This window comes from Eptesicus fuscus, chromosome 1 (genome assembly GCF_027574615.1).
Source record: "Eptesicus fuscus isolate TK198812 chromosome 1, DD_ASM_mEF_20220401, whole genome shotgun sequence".
Classification (NCBI taxonomy): Eukaryota; Metazoa; Chordata; class Mammalia; order Chiroptera; family Vespertilionidae; genus Eptesicus; species Eptesicus fuscus.
This window is the reverse complement of record NC_072473.1, coordinates 97,880,081-97,905,305: the sequence shown is the minus strand read 5'-3', so window position 1 is coordinate 97,905,305 and position 25,225 is coordinate 97,880,081. Positions and strand designations below refer to the sequence as shown.

Below are 25,225 nucleotides of genomic sequence, written 5' to 3'. Positions count from 1 at the left end.
AAGTATAAATTACAACTCGTCATTTGTTTTCTAAAATCTGCCATTTCTACTCATTCATTTATTTTCAATAAATACTCATTGGGTACCCACTCTAGTACAGGAACTCTTCTAGGTACCAGAAATACCAGCAGTCCCTGCCCTCATGGTGCTTATAGCATACAGGAAGGAAAGGAGAGAAAGCACACAACTATACTAGTACATATCAGATGGTGATATGTGCTTTGAAAAGACAATAATTTAGAGTAAAAAGGAATAGAACTTGATGGAGGAAAGATATTGGATAGTTAGGGAAAGCTTCCTTCAAAATAAGTATTGATAAGAAATCTGAATGAATGAGACATGAAGTAAGAGCATTCCAAGGGATAAAAACATGGTCGGTATATTCCCTCAAACAGCAAGGATGCCAGTGTAGTTGGAACAGTGAGCTGGGGAGAGAGTGAGTGGTCATTTAGAGAGAAAGTCAGATGTGGGGAGGCAGGGCAGGCTGTGGAGGGCCTCTAAGTAATTGTATGGAAATTGAATTTTATTCTAAATATGTGCTTGGAAGCCACTAGATTTTAGAGTAGTCAGCTTAGGGATGGCATTTAAAATCATGAGACTGGAAATTCAACAAAGGAGGTAGTGTAGAACTTTGGGAGACTGAAAAAAATAGCCAGTGAATGTAGAAGAGAAGCCAGGAGAGAAGAACATCTCAGATGCCTACTAAAAATGGTATCTAAGAAGGAAGGTGTGATCAGCTATGTCAAATGCCACTTTATTTATCCCATAATAGTTAACCGAAAGCTCACTCTTCTCTAAGTATTGTGCTGAGTGCTTGGGGTCCAAACCTAACAATATATGGTTCTTGCCCTGGAGAAGCTCACAGTCCTGTGGAAGAGATTGAAAAGTAAACAGACCATAGTGATATAATGTGGTCCGTGCTAAAGAGTCGCAAGCACAAGGTACCATGGGAACATGTACCTTCTCTTTATGTGACTTTACCCTTAAGTCTTCAGAGGCAAGTGATTGGCATGAATAGATCTTCTTTATTAGCACAGTGCATTGACTGATCACTGCCAGAGATGTACTGAATGATATTCCAGGTTTTATTTCCTAAGAGATGAGTTATGTATAAGCCAAATCCCTTGGGAGATATTTTCAGAATAGGCAAGGTATTGTTATTGTCATGAAAGTAATTGGTATTCATACTCTTTTACTTCTTATTCAAATTAGAATATACATTGAGAAAAAGTATCCTACATAATAATAGACAAATATGCAAATTGACCGTACCTTCGCTATGCTCATGATTGGCCAGGAGGCGCGGGGGGGGCAGGACTCGGGGTGGCTGGGGTAGCTGATTGACTGGCGGGATGCTGAGCTGCGTCGCCAGCAGCGGCATGAGCTCAGCGTCTGCACCATAACTGTGCTGCAGCACAGAAGGGGCCTCTGCGGCAGTGAGCTGACGTCCGCCGTGCAGACCATCAAAAGTGGGGGAGCTGGGTGCCTGTCCACTCAGGCAGCAGGCCTTTCAGAAGCCTCCACGGCGCCAGAGGCTTCTGAAAGGCCTGGTGAACCAGCGGACAGGGACCCAGCTCCCCGTGATCAAAAGCAAAAGCGTGGGAACTGGGTGCCTGTCTGCTCAGGCACCAGGCCTTTCAGAAGCCTCCGGCGCCTGGTGCACCAGCGGGGAGGCACCCAGCTCCCTGTGATCGAAAAGGAAAGCGTGTAGGGGACCCTACACGTGCATGATTCAATCATGCACTGGGCCTCTAGTAAATATATACTGGTCGATATATATGGAAGCATCAGACAGATGTTCTTGATGTACAGCAATGGATTTCCATAAGGACACTTTCTGGAGGATATAGGAACAGGCCAGCAGAATTCACAAAATACGCAACTTCCAAGGGAAGCGATTTGCTTAAGCAACTTGATTATTTTTATTTAGTTCACTGAAGTTACCAATTCGGTTAAAAAATAATTTGCTTGAGTTTGTGTTCTTGTCTGTAGACAAAACAACCACTTAACTGACTTGGTGGATTTATTAATTTTAATGGCCCTTCCCCTAGCCTTCAAGTCACAGTGCATGCTCCTGTTAACGGAAAAAAACCCCAAACCATTGAAACCTGTAAAGAATTTTAGTGAGTTTATTTGAGCCAAACTGTCGACATATGCCGGGAAGCAGAACCTCAATGAATTGAGATAATGCTCCAAAGAATGGCGGGTTACATCTGTATTTATACATTGCAATCAAAGGAGGGACATAGGTAGGTTATGTGAAATTCATTGGTGATGGATTAGGATTAAGGAGGTGGGATAAAGTCAAACGGTGGGAAACCCCTGGGATTGGACAAAAAGTAAAATGATGGACACATACTTAGGTGGGCACAGGAACAATTAACATGATAATGAAGGAATTTGAGGCATTTGTCCTGGAGCCCACCACATTTGGTTGTGCCCCAGGGGATCCAGAAAAAAAAGGAAGTTACCAGTTACCCAGACATCTCACAGATATGTTATCTTAGAGGCAAAAAAAGCAAATGTGCTAGCAAAGATCTAAGTTGACCTTTGTCAGGGAAAATATCAGCCTAGGAATGACTGCCCACTATAACCTGTTTGTAGTTAAATATTTAATTTTCAGACCATCTTTTGTGGTTATTTTAGGTCTCTGAGTTTTTAAGACTGCCACACAGGCCTCCCCTGAGCTTGTCAGGTTAGCATGTGGTTCCTTTCGTTCACACTCCTTAGTGTGACACATAAACATTTCTAGAGGAAACAGAGCAGAAAAGTTCAATTTGCTTATTCTAGACTCATTCAGCTTTGGTTTGAATCCTGCTTTCACTGTTCCCTAGCTGGGAGACATTGGGCAAGTGTACTCTCCTGTAAAATGGGGGTAACAATAGAACATGACTGGGAGGTTATTGCAAGCATTAAATATGCTATTCTATGCAAGGTCCTTAGAAAGTTGTCTAGAGCGTAGTGAGTGTCACGCAAATATTTGCTATTATTATCTGGCTCAACTCCACTGCTCTGGCCTCACCAGCTGCCACTTGCAAACATGCCAACCACCTCTAGACAACCAAAGCTGCTCAAAGAACAGAGCAGAGAGAGAGAGAAAACAGCCAGAAGCCTGTTACAGTGATCCAAGCCACAGCTAATGGTGCCAGAGGAGATAGAGAGAACCAGACTGACTCAGATTACAGTTTGAAAGTTGGGCTGACAGTATTTCCTAATGGAGTACATGTATATGTAGGGTGAGGAAAAGAAGTTAAAAAAAAAGAATTAAATAGAAGCAGCTAGGAAGAGGAGCATATTTTCTGCTTAGGATATACTATTAATTTTGAGCATCTCCAGGTGGATACATCAAGTAGGCAGTTGGATAATGCAACCGGAGTTCGGGAAGAAGTCAGAGTTGCAGATATAACTTTGAGAATCATTACTATACAGATAATATCTAAAGTGAAAAGCCATGGGAACAGATGTAAGTCACCTAGGGGCTAATAATACCATGTGTATTTTAGAGTTGTTATAGGATTCTATGACTGAGTCATGTAAAGTACTTGGCACAATTTTTGGCAAATAGTAAGGTGGCAATAAATGATAGCTATTGTTATCGTTATGATTATTACTAGGAATAATTTATTGCTAATGGGAATGATGTTAAACTTCCACTACTACTTAGAGATGTGCCTCCAAACCCTTTCCCTATAGTGCACACATAGAAAAGGATAACACTTGCATAATACACTAAGATAAACTTCACTGCCAGAGGCTCCGTTCAATTCCTGTCCAGGTGACCAAGGGATGTGGATATCAATTCTCATTACAATACTGCAGCACAAGGTTGGGAAGGTCAAGCTTAGAGCCTTGATATGTAAAGTATGGTGTGTGGACCAGAATTTCAGCATGAACGGGGAACTTGTTTTCTACAGCGGACTCTCTGGCCCACCAAATCAGAATCTGCATTGTTACAAGCTTCCCTGCTGATTCCTGTGTATCCTGAAGTTTGAGAAGCTCTGATTATAGGATTGTCCAGCAAATCTTAAAACTGATAGACATGAAATGACAAATTTGAGACAATTATTTCTTCTTTTCTCCTTGCTTTTAGCACAATGTATATATTGTGTCTATTGTGTGGTGGTTCCATGGAGAAATGTATAATAGGGTTGTTTTTGCATTGGAGGACTTCTCTGTAGTATGTGAACAGCTCTGGGTTCATTGTTTGCTTACTTAAGTGTTTTCCATTTTACAAGGGCACTTTTTACACACATTGTAGTCATGTCTATACATGATGACCGGCCTGGGACCATTGCTTATCCCTGCAGCTGTGACAGTTTATCTCAGTGCTGGAGTTCATGGTGGGAAATGTGACACATCACTTGGAGCCACATTAATACCACTGCTGAATTGAGTTAATTCCATTTGGCTTGAGCTATGGCTCTGAAATACATTGAAGAAATGAGGCACTATTTATTACATTTGGTTTATACAGAGGGGAATATGGCCAAATTGAGCCTCCACAAAAACTCATTTTTCCCCTCAGATCAAAGTTTTATTTCTTGAATAACCCAGTTAATCTTATTATTCCAAATGTTTATTTTTCTCATATAGATCATACCAAAGGCTAGGCTCACTAGTGAGAAAAATGGCTAATTTCTATTTTTGTTAATTTTTTTAAAAGTAAGCTAAGAGTTTTAATTAAAACATTACTTTTTTTTTTTCCTTTAGAAATGTCCCAACTTCCTTTTGTAGGAAATGGGATCCTGAGGCTCTCATTCAATCCTGACTGGGTCTGGCCTGACTCACAACAGTGCATGTTGAGCCAAGAAAATTCTCCCACTAGATATTCAGAAACAAAAAGAGATGGGTCAGGAACCAAAAAGAAAGATCAAAAGAAATGTTAACCCAGAAGGAGCGGTAGTACCTTAATAGAAGTTTCCTTCCTCTTCTTCAACTGAAAACAACCTGAGAGGCAAGTAGGAAAGGAATGTGCTTGGGTTTGTGGTTATCTGGGCTGGGACAGAGCCTAGGGACATTCTTATGTATCCAGTCTTAGGAGAAAATAGCTTTTTCTAGTACCTACAGTCTTGCCCATATGTGGTGAAAGAGTTTTCAGAAAAGATAAGTGTTTGCATAAGATAGGACTAGGACATCTTTGAGTTCAGTCACCTTGGGGTTCCATCTGTGAATTCTACAAAGTCTTATCGCTGTTTGCTTACAGCTTTATGGCTAGTAAAGGTTTTGAGGGACCATGGGCTGCATAGAAAAGAAACACAAAATTATATATTTGTTCCTTGTCATGTTGATATGTTCAGGTAAGAATGCAGGGTAAACCTTTCCCAGTGGCAAAAGCTGATAAAGGAGACTCAATGAGCAAAGGAGATCTAGCAGAAGAAGTCTCTGGACATAGGGGAAGCCAGCCCTCAGTTTATGATGTGACTGCGGACAAGGTCCTACCTCTCTTGGAGTCTCAGTTGGCCTATTTGTCAAAGAGTCTAGACTAAGTGAACTCAAGGGGCTCTATTGGCACTGGTATTCTCTAATCCTAGGCTGGTAATGCCATTCTGAATTTCAGGAAGTGACATGTCAATGATTTCTAAAAATAGCCATAAAACTAAAATCTCAACTGAGATTATCTTCAAAATGTTTCTTTTTCAGCAATCACTGAAGGGAAAGAAATCCAGAGTACCAAATTAATAGAACTCTGAATTGGGGAACTTTTAGGAGGAGAAATATTACAAAGTCCTTGGTTCCATACTCCATCCATGCTCACCCTGAAGCTCTACAGGATGTAACCAAGAGAAGGGTTGTGGCATGTAACAATGTACAGAAGAGATGACTCTTGGTGCTCACTTTATAGCACTCTGTAGACAACCTTCAGTCTCCATGACCACTCAGAAACAAACAGTGGTCAGGATTATCAGGAGGGAAAAACAAGCATTTTATTTGTTGAAAATATGCAGGGAGAAATAAAAGCATGACATTTTAAATTACCTGTAGGAATTTCAAGGAGAGCAGTTATCATGCTCTTTAATTGGCTATTTTTGCTCACTGTGTATATTCAGAGAAACACTGACATGGCAGTAACTTTTTCACTTTTATAGAAAGATTGTTTTTCAGGACATATCACCCTAATTAAATTTCCCACCAAATACTTTTAAAATGTGCCTTTAAATCATTGAGTACATTTGTAATTCTGATTAATATTCATGGAAATGAGAAATCATAAAACTACAATGTGAAATTGGACAATAAAATGAATGACCAAGATCTAGTAAAATGAAATGTAAATACTGAACATGCTTCAGTTTTTCATTTCAAGTGGTTAAAACAATACTAACTCATCCTTATGGTACCAACTATGGATATCTATCAGCCCAACACCAGGCAAAACTTGAAGTAAATCACATCTGCTTACATGATCTCATTTATAAAAGGTTTTTGGAACTCAAGGAAAAGCTGTATCAAGAGCAATTTTCATGCTGTTCTTCTCAAAGTCCTTTACTCTGAGGTGGGTGATATGAACAGACCAACTTTGGGGCTTGAAATTGGAGAATCACTGTTTGCCTGCCTGCTCTGCCACTGCACTTGGCTGTGTCACCTCTGGAAAGTCACTCAATTTCTCAGATCTTCCATCCCCTCAGCCATAAAAGAGATAATCTGCTTTTATGCAATACATTTGTCAAATGAGATACATTAATAAGATATCATAAGCAATATTTTCACATAGTAAAACACAATTGAAACACAGAATTGTGAATCTGTTACCTAAAACTGCATAGCACACCGGTTTAACATAACAACGGTTCTCCTATTTTTCACTGTTTCTGAGCTTCCAGAAACAGAATTTAGGAAGGACTTAAGTGAGCCATTCTGGTTTAGGGTTCATCACAGAATTTTAGGGCAGCTCCACATGGGCTAGTTAGAGCCTCCTCACAGCATTTTGGCTTAAGGGCAGTTCCACTCTACATGGTGGCTGGAGTTCCCCAGAAGGAGTGTCTCTAGAAATTAGGCAGAGTGCATGGCATTTTTATGACTTAACTTTAGGAGTCAGATAGCTTCTCCAGTGATCAAGGCCATCACAAAACCCCAATTCAAGGGGAAGAGACATTCAAGAGGTCCAGGTCACTTAGTAAAAAGAGCATGTGGAATAGGAGGCACTGCTGTAATCATCCTTGGAAAATATGATCTGCTGCAAATAGCATCAAAAACAAAACTTTCTAACATTAATGCTGGTCTTATTTAAAAGACTAGTAGCCCGGTGCACGAAATTCATGCACATTGAAAGGGAATTAATTAGATGAAATATTTTAATACTAGTAGCCCGGTGCACAAAATTCGTGCACATTGAAAGGGAATTAATTAGATGAAATATTTTAATATTGCTATTTGCTCTTTCTCTATAATAAAAGTGTGAGAGATAAAAGGAAATGAGTACAATGTATAGGAAAATAATACATAATTTTATTAATAACTAAACAATAACAAAATGATATAACAACAATAACAAACTCATAATATAAGAACAACATTGATGCAAATAATGACTGATAAAGTGATTAAACTTATTCTAATATCTCCCTGTATACCACATTAAGAGTAAAAACACTTTCAGAGTGCTTGACTAATTTCCCTTGAGATAAAGTATTTACAACTTTAACTTTAACGTAACATGCTCTTTGAACTCAAGAGAAAGCAACAGCCATAACTGGTTTGGCTCAGTGGATAAAGCGTCGCCCTGTGGACTGAAGGGTCCCAGGTTCGATTCTGGTCAAGGGCATGTACTTTGGTTGCAGGCACATTCCCAGTAGGGAGTGTGCAGGAGGCAGCTGAATTGATGTTTCTCTCTCATCGACGTTTCTAACTCTCTATCCTTCTCCCTTCCTCTCTATAACAAATCAATAAAATATATTTTTAAAAAATACTTAAAAAAAAGAGAGAGAGAGAGAGAGAAAGCAACATTAACTGACCATGTCCAAAAACAGGTTCAGGTAGGAATATTCCTACTCTGTCTAGAGTTTGTCCTTATGATTTATTAATAGTCATCACAAATGCTGGCATCACGGGAAACTGTCATCGAATCAATTTAAATGGGTGGCCAGTGTCAGATGGGGACAAATCAATTATTGGAATCAGAACAATCTCTCCCTCTGCAGATCCTGTTAATATTTCAGCTTTGATAATGTTAGGTCGCAATCTTTTGATAATAAATCTGGTACCATTACAAAGACCCCATTTAATATTAAGATTTCTCAATAGCATGATGATTGCATCCAGTTTCAATTTTAATTTATGACACGGCATTCCAGAAGGAGTAATACTATTAAGAAATTCAATAGGAAAATTTTCCTTTTTAGCATCATCTGTTGAGTCAATGGAATCATCACTCAAATAGGTGTGAAAATCTCCATCAAGTATATCCAAGATTTATTCATTTAATTTTTGAATGTGCTCATGTTTTGAACAAAGAATTGCACGTTTAGATATATTTTTAATATTATCTATAGATATACTATTTCCAAAGTTGGCTTTAATAATAGATCCATTAAAAATCATTTCATGGGGAATTTCAATAATATCTATTCCTAAATGAAAACTGCTATCAAGTTTGCCATCTCCAAGTTTTACTAACCATTCACTATAAGCAGAATCCTCTGATCTCATATTTGTTTTAAGAGACAACTATCTGAAACATCCCCAAACACTACAGTACTTTAAACTTATTTGTACTATGGCCAATCGTATAGCATGGTGGCACAAAAATCCCCTCTGAAAAGAACTTTCCCACCAAGTGCAACATTCAAAGTAGCGCCAGCGAGAGCTTTATATGTATGGCACGTGTGCGAGTCAAAGTTTATTTTTAAATTTCCAGTGTGTGTCATATGTACTGGTTGGTCAGACGGATGGACAAATGTTGGTCACTTAGCCTTTTATCTATACAGATTATGAGTCATGATTTTACCTTTTTAAAAAATTATCTTTTAATACCTCCAAAGCACAATGAGTAAGAATCTGAAGGTTTATGTGTCTTCTATTTGGTTTCTAGGACAAAGTTCTTTCCTTTACCCATCACTCACTTCTCTCCTTTCATTCTTGAATGTTAATTCCAACATAATTTTTGTAACACCTCTTGAAAAGGATCCCACCAAGTTTTTGATAGTCCACATGATAAAACTTACAGAAAAACTACAGCATGAGACTTGCATTCTATCACTAACTTCTTCATATAACTGTAATTCCTCAGTCTCTATAGAATGAAAAAGGAAAATAAAAGTGCCTTCTCTCATTCCAAGGCCTTTCTCAGTCAGGCAACCACAAAAAGAATGACCCTACAATTCATGCCATGTAATCTCTATCAGGCATAATTCAAATCAAATCCCATCAGGCAAAGTCTGGGATAATTAAAATGTATAAGAGAACAGTGGTGACCTGGGGGAGATCTTATGAAACCTTGTGTCATGCTTTTGCTGAATATTATTTTTGTTATGCTAGACTCCAAGTCCCTATCGGGGACCTGGTCAGGCAGCTGTCGGCGCTAACCCATGCTGCCTTCCCAGGTCCGTGATCCAGGATGGCGGACCTGGGCAGGCAGCTGCCGGTGCTAACCCACGCTGCCTGCCCTGGTCCATGATCCGTGATCACGCTGCCTGCCCTGGTCTGTGATCCATGATGGCGGACCTGGGCAGGCGGCTGCCGGTGCTAACCCACGCTGCCTGCCCTGGTCCGTGATCCGTGATCACGCTGCCTGCCCTGGTCTGTGATCCATGATGGCGGACCTGGGCAGGCGGCTGCCGGTGCTAACCCACGCTGCCTGCCCTGGTCCGTGATCCCTGATGGGGGCTTCGAGTCAGCCGCAGCTGGCAGTGGCTGATTCGAAGCCCCTATCCAGGACCTTGTCAGCCGGCTGCCGGCACTAACCGCCTGCCCCAGTCTTCCATCATGGCTTGGATTCCACCGGCAGTGGGCGCTGCCCCCTCCCCCGCCATCTTTGCTGGTTTAATGTGTATATTTGCTCCTGATTGGCTGGTGGGTGTGGCTGGTGGGCATGGCTGGTGGGCGTGGCTTATGGGTATAGCGAAGGTACGGTCAATTTGCATATTACTGTTTTATTAGGTAGGATACCTTGAAGGTCTCCAATGGAACCACTGCTCAAGACCATTGTCCCAATGATTACTTTAGAATAGCATTATTACACCTCACAATCCCCTTTTAAGTTGCAAAGAATAATATTTAATGCTATATGAAACATCTCTTCATCAGATAATATTCTACATGCTTTACATACAATATTGTAAATCCTTAATCTGGCATTATAAAGTAGGGAGTATATCCATTTTAATAAGGAATCCTATTCAGAGAAATGATGTAACATGCCCAGGTCACATAAATCAAAATCAGATCAGTCCCCTCTTTTACTAGATTTTATGACCTATGTCTTTAATAGCAAATACTTAACACTAAGTTCTAGGCACTCGGAAACACACACACACACACACACACACGAGTCTTCACTCAATCCTGTCAAGTACTATTAATATTTCCATTCCATAATGAGAAAAGTACTATTAATATTTCCATTCCATAATGAGAAAAATGAAGCAAAATGAAATTATGTAACTTGCCCAAGGCCAGACAGCGAATAAGTGGCGGGGCCTGATTTTACACTAAGATCTGAATCCAAAATTATTCTGGAATTATTATGATCTTAACAATTTAGCATAAACCAGCTTTTCAACTTATTTTTATTTTTTCCATGGAGGGATGGGTCCACACTGGGTATTTGGCAAGGGAGGAGGCCATGAGGAGATGCAAGGGATCTAAGCAGCTTGATCTAAGCAGCTTCTTGTTTTAAGCAGCTTCTTATTGCCTGGGAGTGATCACAGTGATGAAGGTATAACATGGGAAGGTGGCCAGCACACAAAAACCAAGGTCTGCCTACTCCCCAGTTTTTCTAGGGTGGGGTTAATGAGACTTGACCACCAACACTTAAATCATTGCTTTAGCAAAATACGTTTTCTGTGGTGAAAGGGAAAATACAGACATTAATCAAACATAGTATGCTGCTGCTACTCTCTGTCAGATGGAAGCCAGGCTTTTTTCATTTATCATGCATTATTATTATTATGCAGGTATTTATAAGTGGAGCTCCAGATCTTTTTGCTTTATTGGTGAAAATCAGTATCACACAGCAGGTGTTCATTCTTTGCCCTTAACCTTTGTAATGCAGGGTGAGGAAAAAGTCATTATTTGCATACTTTCATTACTATAAGAAACTTGAAATTCAACTAGAAAGCAAGCAATTCACTTATGACAGATACAAACCGAACATTGTTATTTTGCATATTCCAAGTGACTTCTGCATTTTTGACACTGTAATTGTAGTTTCTTCTTTTAGAATCAGGCTTTGATGAGGAAATCACTCAATAGTTGTGTGATAAAAGATGGCACACATAACTTGTCTAAGCTTCAATTTACTTGATTGTAAAATAGAGTTAAAGCCTTCTCTGGCCTTGTTATAGGAAATGGGAGCTGAAGAAAAAAGTTAAATGTAAAATGCAAATAGATTCTATGAAAGCTTTGTTGTCATATTAATTCACATGAAAAGTAGCATTTTTATTTGGTAAGTATGCACAAATATTATTATTCATTTTAAAACTGCATATTTATTGGTGCCCACACTATGCCAGATGCAGTTGTAGGTGCCAAGGATAAGTCAGTTAACAAAACAACAGAACAGTCCTATGCTCCTTGAACTTTTCATTCTGATGGGGATAGCACACAAGTCCACAAGTAATTACCCAGTATGCCAGGTGTTGGCGATAGTTGCTATAGAGAACAATAAAGGATAGAGGTGGTGAGGAGAGGCATGGTGATGAAGTTATTATCTGTGCATTGGATGGAGGAAGAGGCACTGGTTTATATAGATAGGATAATCTGCGAAGACAGCTCTGATAAGGTACCATTTGAAATCAGGTAAATTTGAGAATTTTATATCATGCCATTAAGATAATACAAAGTAGACCAGCTGTTGTGGCTCAGTGGATTGAGCATCGTCCCATGGACCAAGAGGTCCCGGGTTCCATTCCCTATCAGGACACATGCCCAGGTTGTGGGCTAAATCCCCAGTAGGAGGCATGCAGAAGGCAGTCAATTGATCTATCTTTATCATAGATGTTTCTATCTGTCTCTCCTTCTCCCTTCCTCTCTATATAAAAGTCAATGAAACATATTTAAAAAAAAGATAATACAAAGTATTGAAAATAGTTATTTTAAAAAATGATCACATCATAAATAAAACTTTTATTTTAAAAATATATTATTGTAAAAACTGCACATAATATTGTTTTGAAAAAAGTAGAATTTTATCAAAGGGGTAAGAACTAGTTTTATTTCAGCTTTATTTGAATAATGAGAATTTTTTCAATCAATAATATTTTTACTTTGTTTATGTAGAACAATCCCAAGGGATTCCCTCTGTCTTAATAGCTCCGATGTATTGTCTTCTATGTGCCATATATTTTAATATTTTATTACTACTGTCTTTACTTTCAATCCAACAATGATCCTGAACAGTAGGTACTGTTGTACTCATTATGGATGTATAAGAAAACTATGTTTGATTATCTGATTGCGTCCTTATAACAATTTGTATTTCAAGTATTTCTAAATGAATTATATATTTTTTCTTTATTGATTAAAGTATTACATATGTGTCCTTATCCCCCCCTTGCCCCCCACCCCCCACTCATGCCCTCAACCTCTGTTGTCTGTGTCCATTGGTTAGGCTTATATGCATGCATACAAGTCCTTTGATATCTCCCGCTTACCCCCACCCTCCCCTACCTTTCCTCTGAGGTTTGATGGTCTGATCAATGCTTCTCTGTCTCTGGATCTGTTTTTGTTCATCAGTTTATGTTGTTCATTATATTCCACAAATGAGTGAGATCATGTGATATTTATCTTTCTTTGATTGGCTTATTTCACTTAACATAATGTTCTCCAGTTCCATCTATGCTGTTGCAAATGGTAAGAATTCCTTCTTTTTTACAGCAGCGAGGTATTCCATTGTGTAGATGTATCACAGTTTTTTAACCCACTCATCTGCAGATGGGCACTTAGCCTGTTTCCAAATCTTAGCTATGCTGAATTGTGATGCTATGAACATAGGGGTGCATATATACTTTCTGATTGGTGTTTCTAGTTTCTTGGGATATATTCCTAGAAGTGGGATCACAGGGTCAAATGGGAGTTCCATTTTTAGTTTTTTGAGGAAAGTCCATATTGTTCTCCACAGTGGCTGCACCAGTCTGCATTCCCACCAGCAGTGCACTAGGGTTGCTTTTTCTCTGCATCCTCGTCAGCACTTGTAATTTGTTGATTTGTTGAAGTTAGCCATTCTGACAGGTGTGAGATGGTACCGCATTGTCATTTTGATTTGCATCTCTTGGATGATTAGTGACTTTGAGCATGTTTTCATATGTCTCTTGGCCTTCCTTATGCCCTCTTTCAAAAAGTATCTATTTAGTCCGTTGCCCATTTTTTGATTGGGTTGTTTATCTTCCTTTTGTTAAGTTGTATGAGTTCCCTGTAAATGTTGGCGATTAAACCCTTATCGGTGATAACATTGGCAAATATGTTCTCCCCTCTGCAGTGGGCTTTCTTGTTGTTTTGTTGATGGTTTCTTTTGTTGTACAGAAGCTTTTTATTTTGATGTAGTCCCATTCTAAATGAATTTTAAACAAAAGGAAATACTTGCAGAATTATGTGCTCCAAGGTCACATACCCACTGGATGGAGAACCAAGATTCTAGCTTAGCTTTGCCTGACTCTGACATTGCTGCTCTTTTCCTCCACATCATGCTGATTTCCCCATCCCCGGATAATTAAGATGAAATACTTCTCTCTTGGAATATGTTCCATGGGTTTCAATATCCTGCCTGTTTTTTACAGACTGCTTTGTTGCTTCTGAAATAGGTTTAACAAAAATTGAGACTTAGCTATGGATAATTAATCCATGAGAGTTAATGAATGAGAACCTAGGGCTTCCTACATTTACAACTAGAATCTTTAAACATGACATCCAGTGAAAAAAGTACTACACCTTATTTAATATCACATTCATTATTTGTCTTTGATCAGCACAGAATGTCCTTCTGTCTTTGCTAAATGCAAGAGCTTTTTCCTTGAAGCTGATGGATCTGTAAAGTGAACACATATATGTGACTAGTCTTTAAGATGTGAAGGATACTGATATTGGGCTGCTCTGTTTGTATGCTATAGGAGTCCCTACAAAGAGAGTAAATTTGCTTTTTAAGTCAAATTGTACGTTACTCCATGGATGCTATCCTTAATGCCTCATTCTTCCTCACCAAGACCCCTGATGTCTAATTTATTTGCAAATAAACTGCAAATGTTACCTCTAAAATCATATTTCATGTTCCACAATCACTACTTTGTTTAAGCCATCTTATCTTCCCTGGACTACCATGGTGACCTCCTCCCTAGCTGATCTTCCTGCTCCCCCCTTATCTCCTTTAGTCTATCCTGTACACAGCAGCCACACTGATCTTTAGAAAACACAAATCTGATGATGTCATCATACTCCCTTCCCAATTTCAGATTTTTCTAAAGCCTTTGATTGCTATTAGATGCTCTTAGAATGAAGACTAAACTCTTCATTGTAACTGACAGACCTCTAGATGCTCTGGCCCCTGCTAATATGTCAGCACCACCTCCAGATGCTTCCCATCGCTATGTTTACTTTTACTCACCATTGCATTCCTACTGCTTATCATGAGGCTTGGCATAGAGCAAATGCTCTATAAATAGTTCTTGAATGAATGAAAGCACTTTTTTTTTTTTTTTTTTTTTTACAATTTGTGCATGTACCATGTCTGTCAACCTGTTGGTCATGTTGGAATGAAAGATGGGCCTGGCCTTTCTGAAGACAGAGAAAAATGTAGAAAAGAGCATATTAAAATGTTTGCACACAGGCATAAATCAGATGCAAATATGTGGATCAAGACACCTTCAAAATCCCAATTTTGCACATTAAATATTTTTTCAAGTCATTTTCTATGTATCAACCTACTCCACAATTAGAAAGAACTGCTAAGATCAGGCTGGATATGGAAGGGAATTTTTATATGGATCAAATGAGATTTGTGAGCATGTTGCCAGACATAGTTGGGAACTGGTCAGCATTTTCCCTCACCCTCGCTGCTTTAACCAATGTACTCAATCTACTGCCAGCAGCCTTATCTGTAGGATTTGTAAAGGGCACCTTCTTTTGCCATTCATGACTTACTGTCTCTTGCTCTAAATTTGTGGACTATCTAAAACTTTGTCTCCATACACTTGTTCTGAGTTTGGTTTCTGGCCTTCCTTCTCATGACCATAAGAAACATAGTCCTCTGGTGGTATTCTGGGAGCCTCTCTGGAGGCTGTTTGGTCGCTGCACTCGGGCTCCACACATGACAGCTGTGGGCAACCTCAGCACTGCTCCTGGCAGCCTGACCCTGTTGAATAGCATTACTGGGTCCAGCAGTTCTACTCTGGGAAGGGGACTAGGTAGAGAACTCTAGTAATTTACAGCATTCATACATTTCTGCCTAATTTAATTCATGATTATAAAGATAAAAATGGTCTTGTTTGAATAGTGCATTTGATTATATAATCATCACATCTGAATAAGTAGCCCAGTTAATGTAATATTATTTGATGAAATAGTTCACACCTACTCCTAAATTTATTTGGAAATTAACTTCAATTATCTAGAAGTAAGAACTGTCAGTGAATTTCTTTCCAATCTGACTTGCAAAAATAGTTAAGATTTCTTTGAATATGGCTCCAAGAGGGTCTTTGATTTCAAGGACCCTATTTAACACCCCAAAATTATCATTACTTCTAGGTGCCTGGAATCCATGTGTACAAGAGCTCAAGCTCCTTTTTTTTTTTTTCATCAAGTGTTAGATTGTTCTCCAAGGACACTTATAGTCCCAGATCCAGCTGTGTGCATCTTTCTTGAAATGGGCCACTTTCACCATCTGCATTTGTGACTCCCTTTGAGAGAGATTCCTGAGATCAGAAATATGCTATGGAGACATCTCCGCGGCTGTTGCGGACGCGGAGACCACGCCATCTTGAGAAACAGAGCTGCCTGAGACTCGGATCCTGGCTTCTGACACAAACCAGGACCCTGCAGCCACTGGGGACAGAGAACTGCTATCACAGCTTCAGACCAACAAACAACAAGAATCCAGACGTCCCGGCAGAATTCCGTGAGTCAAAGAGCCTACCCCCTCCCCGCAGGCACGCAGACAGCGCCATTTTAACTGATAGATCCGCCTCTCTCCCAAGCCGCAGAGCTGTGCACAGGGACTCGCTCCCCCTCAGGGAATTTGGCGCGCGCGAGAGCGCACAGGAGAGAATCAGCTCCCTGTTGGGGAAATCTGTCAGTGCGCACAGAGGGCACCCCTTCGGAGAATTTGGGGGAATTTGGCTTGCGGGTCACAGCTCTCCCTTCAGGGAATCTTAGTGCTTGCACAGAGGGGCTTTCCCTTGGGGGAATTTGGCGCGCAGGACAGACTCCGCCCCCCTTCCGGGACTCCGGGAGAGTGCACGGAGCCAGCTCACCTTCAGGAAATCAAGAGTGTGCGCCCTAGCCGGTTTGGCTCAGTAGAGAGAGCACACACAGGTCACAGCTCCACTTCAGGGAATTTGGCACGCCGGACACAGCTGCCTGGGATCCCTGACTCACAGCGCATTCACACTAAGAGCCAGCGACCCCAATTGTTGGTGCATGCACACATAGGGACCCTGAGTCTCAACGAGAAACCGCACAAGGCAACAGAGACTCTGACACTCTAGTCCTGGTGCAGACAAAGGGAAACTCTGACTCCTGGCACTTGCTAAGGATCTCATTTTCGGCACATACCAACAGTGTGGTGCAGACAGGGTCCCTGAATCTAAGTGTGCACACGAGACCACACGGAACACTGGGGACACTGACCCTGGGCAAGTCTGGTTCCCACCAACCAAAGGCAGCCACACGTCCTAGTGTCAGAGCACTTCAGTGAAACTCGGGTGGAGTGAAGTCCCCACAGCACACGGCCCAGGTCCACGCAAACGGAAGCTTGAGCTTTCTGGTGATAGCCAGAATGGGGAAACGAAATAACTCACAGAGGAAAGAAAATGTGGAGTCGCCAAGAAAGGAAATCAGTGAAACTGAAGCTTGCAACATGACCGAAAAGGAGTTTAGAGTAATGGTCGTGGAATTTATACATCGGATGGATGAGAAAATCAACAACTTATGCAAGAATCAGGAAGAAATGAAAAGTGATATAGCTACAATCAAAAACACCATGGAAAGTTTCAACAGTAGACTACAAGAAGCAGAGGACCGAATTAGTGAGTTAGAAGATCAGGTACAGAAACAAGCTCAATCTCAACAGCAATTGGAGAAAAAAATTAAAAAGCAGGAGGAAAGCCTAAGGGAGCTTCGGGACAACATGAAACGAAGTAACATGCGTATAATAGGGCTGCCAGAAGGACAAGAAGAGCAGCAGGGATTAGAAAATCTATTTGAAGAAATAATGACAGAAAACTTCCCGGATATGGGAAAGATAAAAGTTACGCAAGTACAGAGAGTCCCAAGCAGGATCAACCCCAAAAGACACACACCAAGACATGTCATAATTTCAATGGCAAATATAAATGATAAAGAGAGAATCTTAAAGGCGGCAAGAGAGAGACAGAGAGTTACCTACAAAGGAACACCCATCAGATTGTCAAATGATTACTCAACAGAAACACAACAAGCTAGAAGTGAATGGACGGAGGTATACAAAGTGTTGCAAAGCAAAGGACTGAATCCAAGAATACTATATCCAGCAAGACTATCAATCAAAATTGAAGGGGAAATCAGGAGCTTTGCAGATAAAAAAAGGCTTAAGGAGTTTATTACCACCAAACCAGCAATGCAAGAATTGCTAAAGGGAATACTGTAAAAAGAAGAAATAAACAGGTAAGAAGGAATATAGACACAAAAATAGATATGACCACAAACAAATACCTTTCAGTAATATCTTTAAATGTAAATGGACTAAATGCTCCAATCAAAAGATATCGAGTAGCTGAATGGATTAAAAAACACGACCCATATATATGCTGTCTACAAGAGACCCACCTCAGAACAAGAGACTCACACAGATTGAAAGTGAAGGGATGGAAAAATATCTTTCAGGCAAATGGAAATGAAAAAAAAGCTGGGGTAGCAATACTTATATCTGACAAAATAGACCTCAAAGTAAATGCCATAACAAGAGATAAAGAAGGCCACTTCATAATACTAAAGGGAGAAATCCAACAAGAAGAAATAATTCTGGTAAACATATATGCTCCCAATATAGGAGCACCCAAATACATAAAAAAACTCCTGGAAGATTTCAAGGGAGAGATTAATAGCAATACAATCATAGTAGGAGACTTTAATACCCCACTATCACCACTGGACAAATCCTCTAAACAAAAAATCAGCAAAGAAACAGCAATCCTAAATGAATCACTAGACCAGATGGAATTAATTGACATCTTTAGAACATTTCACCCCAAAGCCACAGAATATACATTCTTCTCAAGTGCACATGGGTCATTTTCAAAGATAGACCATATGCTGGGTCACAGGCAAAGTCTCTTCAAATTCAAGAAGATAGAAATTGTATCAAGCGTCTTCTCAGATCACAGTGGCATTAAACTGGAAATCAACTACAATAAATACAATCCAAAGAAATCAAACACTTGGAGACTAAACAGCATGCTATTAAACCATGACTGGGTCACCAGAGAGATCAAGGAAGAAATAAAAAACATCATGGCAACAAATGACAATGAAAACACAACAATCCAAAATCTTTGGGATACAGCGAAAGCAGTCTTGAGAGGGAAGTTCATAGCTCTACAAGCCTATTGCAAAAAACAAGAATCAATGGTAATAAATTACTTAACCCTACAACTCAAAGAGCTAGAAAAAGAGCAGCAAGAAAAGCCCACTGTAACCAGAAGGAAGGAAATAACAAAGATCAGAGCGGAGATAAATGACATAGAGACCAAAGAAACAATACGAAAGATCAACAAAACCAAGAGCTGGTTCTTTGAAAGGATAAACAAGATTGATGGACCTCTAGCCAGGCTCACCAAGAAGCAAAGAGAGAGGACCCAAATAAACAAAATCAGAAATGAAAGAGGTGAAATAAAAACAGACCCCGCTGAGATACAAAGGATTGTTACAAAATACTACGAACAACTCTATTCCAACAAACTGGACAACCTGGAGGAAATGGACATATTCCTAGAAAAATATAACCTTCCTAAAATCAATCAAGAAGAATCTAAAGAGCTCAATAGGCCAATAACTATGGATGAAATTGAAGCAGTCATCAAGAAGCTTCCGGCAAACAAAAGCCCGGGGCCTGATGGCTTCACAGGAGAGTTTTACCAAACATTCAAGGAAGAACTAAAACCTATCCTCCTCAGACTATTTCAAAAAATTCAAGAGGAAGGAACACTTCCAAGCTCCTTCTATGAAGCCAGCATCACCCTAATACCAAAACCAGATAAAGACAACACAATGAAAGAGAATTACAGGCCAATATCCCTCATGAACATAGATGCCAAAATCCTCAACAAAATTCTAGCAAATCGGCTCCAGCAGTACATCAGAAAGATCATACACCATGACCAAGTAGGATTTATCCCAGGAATGCAAGGATGGTATAATATCCGCAAATCAATAAACGTGATACATCACATAAACAAATTGAGAGATAAAAATCACATAGTCATATCAATTGATGCAGAAAAAGCATTTGACAAAATCCAACACCCTTTCTTGATAAAAACTCTCAACAAGGTGGGAATAGAAGGCTCATACCTCAACATAATAAAAGCTATATATGATAAACCCACAGCAAACATCATACTCAATGGACAAAAACTAAAAACATTTCCCCTAAGAACAGGAACAAGACAGGGATGCCCACTCTCACCACTCCTGTTTGACATAGTACTGGAAGTATTAGCCATTGCAATTAGACAAGAAGAAGAAATAAAAGGCATCCAAATTGGAAAAGAACAAGTAAAGCTGTCTTTATTTGCAGACGACATGATATTGTACATAAAAAATCCGAAAGACTCCGTCAAAAAACTAATAGACTTAATAAATGAATTTGGCAATGTAGCAGGATACAAAATTAACGCCAAGAAATCTATGGCCTTTCTATACACCAATAGTGAACTTACAGACAGAGAGACTAAAAAGGCAATTCCATTTACCATTGCACCAAAAAAATTAAGATACCTAGGAATAAACTTAACTAAGGAGGTAAAAGACCTATACACGGAAAACTACAGGACACTGAAAAAAGAGATAGAGGAAGACGTAAACAGATGGAAGAACATACCATGTTCATGGATTGGTAGAATCAACATCATTAAAATGTCCATACTACCCAAAGCAATCTATAGATTCAATGCACTCCCCATTAAAATACCAATGGCATATTTCACCGACCTTGAAAGAACTCTCCAAAAATTCATCTGGAATAAAAAAAGACCCCGAATAGCCACAGCAATCCTGCGAAAGAAGAATAAAGTAGGAGGGATCTCAATACCAGATTTCAAGCTGTATTACAAAGCCACTGTTCTCAAAACAGCCTGGTACTGGCACAAGAACAGACATATAGATCAGTGGAACAGAATAGAGAATCCAGATATTGACCCAAACCACTATGCTCAATTAATATTTGACAAAGGAGGCATGAACATACAATGGAGTCAAGACAGTCTCTTCAATAAATGGTGTTGGGAAAATTGGACAGATACATGCAAAAAAATGAAGCTTGATCACCAACTTACGCCATACACAAAAATAAACTCAAAATGGATACAGGACTTAAACATAAGACGGGAAACCATAAAAATACTAGAGGAATCCACAGGTAGCAAAATCTCAGACATATGCCAAAAGAAATTCTTCACTGACACTGCCCCTAGGGCAATGGAAGCTAAAGAGAAAATTAACAAATGGGACTACATCAAAATAAAAAGCTTTTTCACAGCAAAAGAAACCATTAACAAAACAACAAGAAGGCCTACTGCATGGGAGAACATATTTGCAAATGGCATCACTGATAAAGGTTTGATCTCCAACATCTACATGCAGCTTATACAACTTAATAAAAGGAAGATAAATGATCCAATAAAGAAATGGGCAACAGACCTAAATAGAAGCTTTTCAAAAGAAGACAGAAGGAAGGCCAAGAGACACATGAAAACATGCTCAACGTCACTAATTATCCGAGAGATGCAAATCAAAACAACAATGCGGTACCATCTCACACCTGTCAGAATGGCTATCATCAACAAATCAACAAACGACAAGTGTTGGCGAGGATGCGGAGAAAAAGGAACCCTCGTGCACTGCTGGTGGGAATGCAGACTGGTGCAGCCACTGTGGAGAACAGTATGGAGCTTCCTCAAAAAACTGAAAATGGAACTCCCATTTGACCCAGTAATCCCACTCCTGGGAATATATCCGAAGAAACTAGAAACACCAATCAGAAAGGATATATGCACCCCTATGTTCATAGCAGCACAATTCACCATAGCTAAGATTTGGAAACAGCCTAGGTGCCCGTCAGCAGATGACTGGATCAGAAAACTGTGGTACATCTACACAATGGAATACTATGCTGCCATAAAAAAGAAGGAATTCTCATCATTTGCAGCAACCTGGATGGAATTGGAGAACATTATGCTAAGTGAAATAAGCCAGTCAATGAAAGAAAAATACCACATGATCCCACTCATTTAGGGATAGTAAAGATCAGTATAAAGTGACGAACAAAAAGATAGATACAGAGACAGTAAAGCATCAAACAGACTTTCAAATTACAGGGGGAAAGTTAGGGAGAGGTGGGGGAGTTATGAAATCAAATGAAGGACTTGTATGCATGCATATAAGCATAAACAATGGACGCAAAACTCTGGGGGGGGAGGGCATGTGTGGGTGTGGGGTGGGGGGGTAATGGTAAGATATGTACACATATAATACCTCAATAAAAAATATTAAAAAAAAAAAAAAGAAATATGCTATGGAATTTACTGGAAGATAGGTCACATCTAGGACCTCTACTCCTTGCTACCATCTTGGACCTTAAGACAATTTCCTCAGCAATCTAAGAGATATTCAGATAGCAAACCTGTGGTGTGACTTTTTATTTTAATGGTTTGACATCAAATTAGAATATTGCAGTCTCTTTGCAAATGGTTTTTGGTTTAAGGATGGACACACAATTCAGACTGAACAAATGAAATGCACTCTACATACTTTTTCTTTTATCGTTGAGACAGTCGTGCTCTCATTTCTTCTGGGTTTGGACTTGTGGGGATATAAACAGGAGGTATAGAGAGCCGTGCAACTGGGAAGAGCAAGCCTGAATAAGAATGGAACCAATGTGAAAGAGAGCAGAGCCAGGAGATGGAGAGTCTGGGTGCAGATAACCAGGATCAAACCAAGTTCACCCCTGGAAACTTCATTTATGGAAACCAATACAGTCCTTTAATTTGCTTAAGCAAATCTGGGGTGAATTTATTTTTCACTTGTAATTGCAAGAATCCTGACTAAATCAAAACTATTTTATCTATTTGGATCCTGCAATGCATCTTAAAGAAGTGTAAGTGTATTCTTTTAGTAGGAGTCCACATTAGTTTATCTATGTTGACTGTGGACACCAGCATTCACTCATGCATCCACCAAACCTACTGTGAGGCATCTATCCTCAATATCGTTGACTTACCAGATTCATAAGGTAGTTGCAATGCTCAAATGCCTAACATTTTATGTTGAAAGTACTCAAACATACACAGAAGAGTTGAAAGTATTTACAGTGAACAGTCATGAACTTGCCAACTAGATCCTATCATTAACATTTTACTGCACTTGATTTATCATATCTATCCCTCTATCCATCTTATTTTTGGATAAATTTCAAACTAAGTTACAGACATTACACTTCCTGGTTTGCATGCAACTCTGTTTTTAACTAAATGAATCTTTTGGCAACCTACCCTCATTGGACCTTGGTTTTACATATGGAAAAACATGGAGGTTGTTTTAGATGACCTCCAAGTGCCCTTTCCAGCTCTGACATTTTGTAGTTCTCTGATATTTGCCTTTTTAATTGATTGGCATGCTTGTGCAAAATGCTCTCTTGTTGGATTTTAACAGGATTAACATGGAAAATAGATTCTGTTTATCTATTGAATATTTACCTACTGAAGCCTGTTTGTTTTAGAATACTGTGCTAACCAGTCCGTTGTGATTTTGAGCCAAAGCAGATGTTTTTAGGGTTCTAGGGAAAAAGAAAATAAAGTATCAGGTATATATTTTAAAAATTATGGGAAGAGTAGCATCTTATCCAGTAAAGGAGAAAAGGAAAAGAGCATGCAAGAGCAAATGGATTCTAATGTGAGTTATACTCTGCCAGTCCTGGGGAGGAGGGAGATCAAAAGTATGATGGCCTGATGGCAAAACAGAAGAAGTCAGAGGTCTGAGGCCACTGAGTCTGACAGCATTATCCCTGTTTAGTAAATGCAGGGGCATCTCTGCCAGATAATTTTTGATGGTTTTTAGAAAGTAAGAAAATGGCTTAAAACAAACACTCCCAGCTATGCAGATGCCACTGCCCAGGAATCGCCCTGCCCGTGACCAGCCACAATGAATCCCACTGTATTCGTTCACATCTTCCTCAACTGTGAGCTCTTGGGCCGTGTCTTCTTCGAGCTGTTTGCAGACAAAGTTCCAAAGACAGCAGAAAACTTTCATGCTCTGAATGCTGGGGAGAAAGAATTTGGTTATAGAAGTTCCTGTTTTCATATAATTATTCTGGGATTGATGTGCCAGGGTGGTGACTTCACACACCATAATGGCACAGATGGCAGGTCCATCTATGGGGAGAAATTTGAGGATGAGAATTTCATCCTGAAACATACAGGTCCTGGCATCTTTTCCATGGCAAATGCTGGACCTAACACAAACGGTTCCATTCTTCATTTGCACTGCGAAAACTGAGTGGTTTGATGGCAAGTATGTGGTCTTCAGCGAGGTGAAAGAAGGCATGGATATTGTGACAGCCATGGAGCGCTTTGGGTCCAGGAATGGCAAGACCAGCAAGAAGATCACCATTGCTGACTATGGACAACTCTAATAAATTTGACTTGTGGTTTACCTTAACCACCAGACAATTCCTTCTGTAGCTCAGGAGAGCACCCTACACCCCCATCTGCTTGGAATGTTCTACTAGTATAATCTTTGTGCTCTCATCACAGTTCATTGGGTTCCATAATTTCCTTAGCCCTTCCCAATCTAGCTGGATTGCAGAGTTAAGTTTATGATCATGAAATAAAAACTAAAGTTGTCTGTAAAAAAACAAAATACACACACACACACAACACCCCTCTCCCCCAAATCAAAGATATTATGAAAGTCAGTATTACAGAGAACTGGTTATTTCTAGAAATATGTTTTTTTCTCTTATGAATACTGAAGCAGGACTTTGAGTGTACCTGAATGTGAGAACTTAGAGTGAAGCAAGATGAGTAAAGGGATTTTCATACTTTTTGTGAGCACCATTTAGCTGGGTTAACGTTAGTCAGTAATAGTCAACTCTTCTCAGATGATAGGGGCATCATTTTGGAAGTGTGAGGGCTGGGTTCAACTATAAGCACACTAGCAGCTTCAGTGGCCCTGTCAGAGGCTCTCAAGGCACACACATGGTAATGGAGGATGGTGACTGGATATGGGATTACACTGTACAAGTGCATAGCTGCAGCTTGCTAGCTTTAAGTGAACCCATTGAGGCAAGCCAGTGAGAGGAGATAGGGAAAGATCTAGGCCCACAAGCAACTATGTGGCCTTGGCTCTCTGCATGCGCCCAAAAGGCTGTAGAGTCTCACCCCAGGCATGTGCATGGTGGTGGAGGCCAGTGACAGGAATCAGGCTGGCAGCATGCAGGTGCATGCATAACTACAAGAGCTAGTCATGAAAGCATGTACTGTGGTGGGGCTCATCTGCAAGGATTGAGGCTGACATTTTGCATGCACACAGCTTCAGAGGCTAGAGCTAGCTGCTAGTGTGGAACCTGGGCTCCAATGAGAGGGGAAAAAGGCAGCATGGGGGTGGAGGG

General features: G+C 39.9%; 1 pseudogene; it reads left to right on the top strand.

Moving 5' to 3' along the window:
- Positions 1-24,247, top strand: part of LOC103304396 (peptidyl-prolyl cis-trans isomerase A-like) — a 49,742-nt pseudogene extending 25,495 nt beyond the window's left edge.
- The last annotated feature ends 978 nt before the right edge of the window (positions 24,248-25,225 follow it).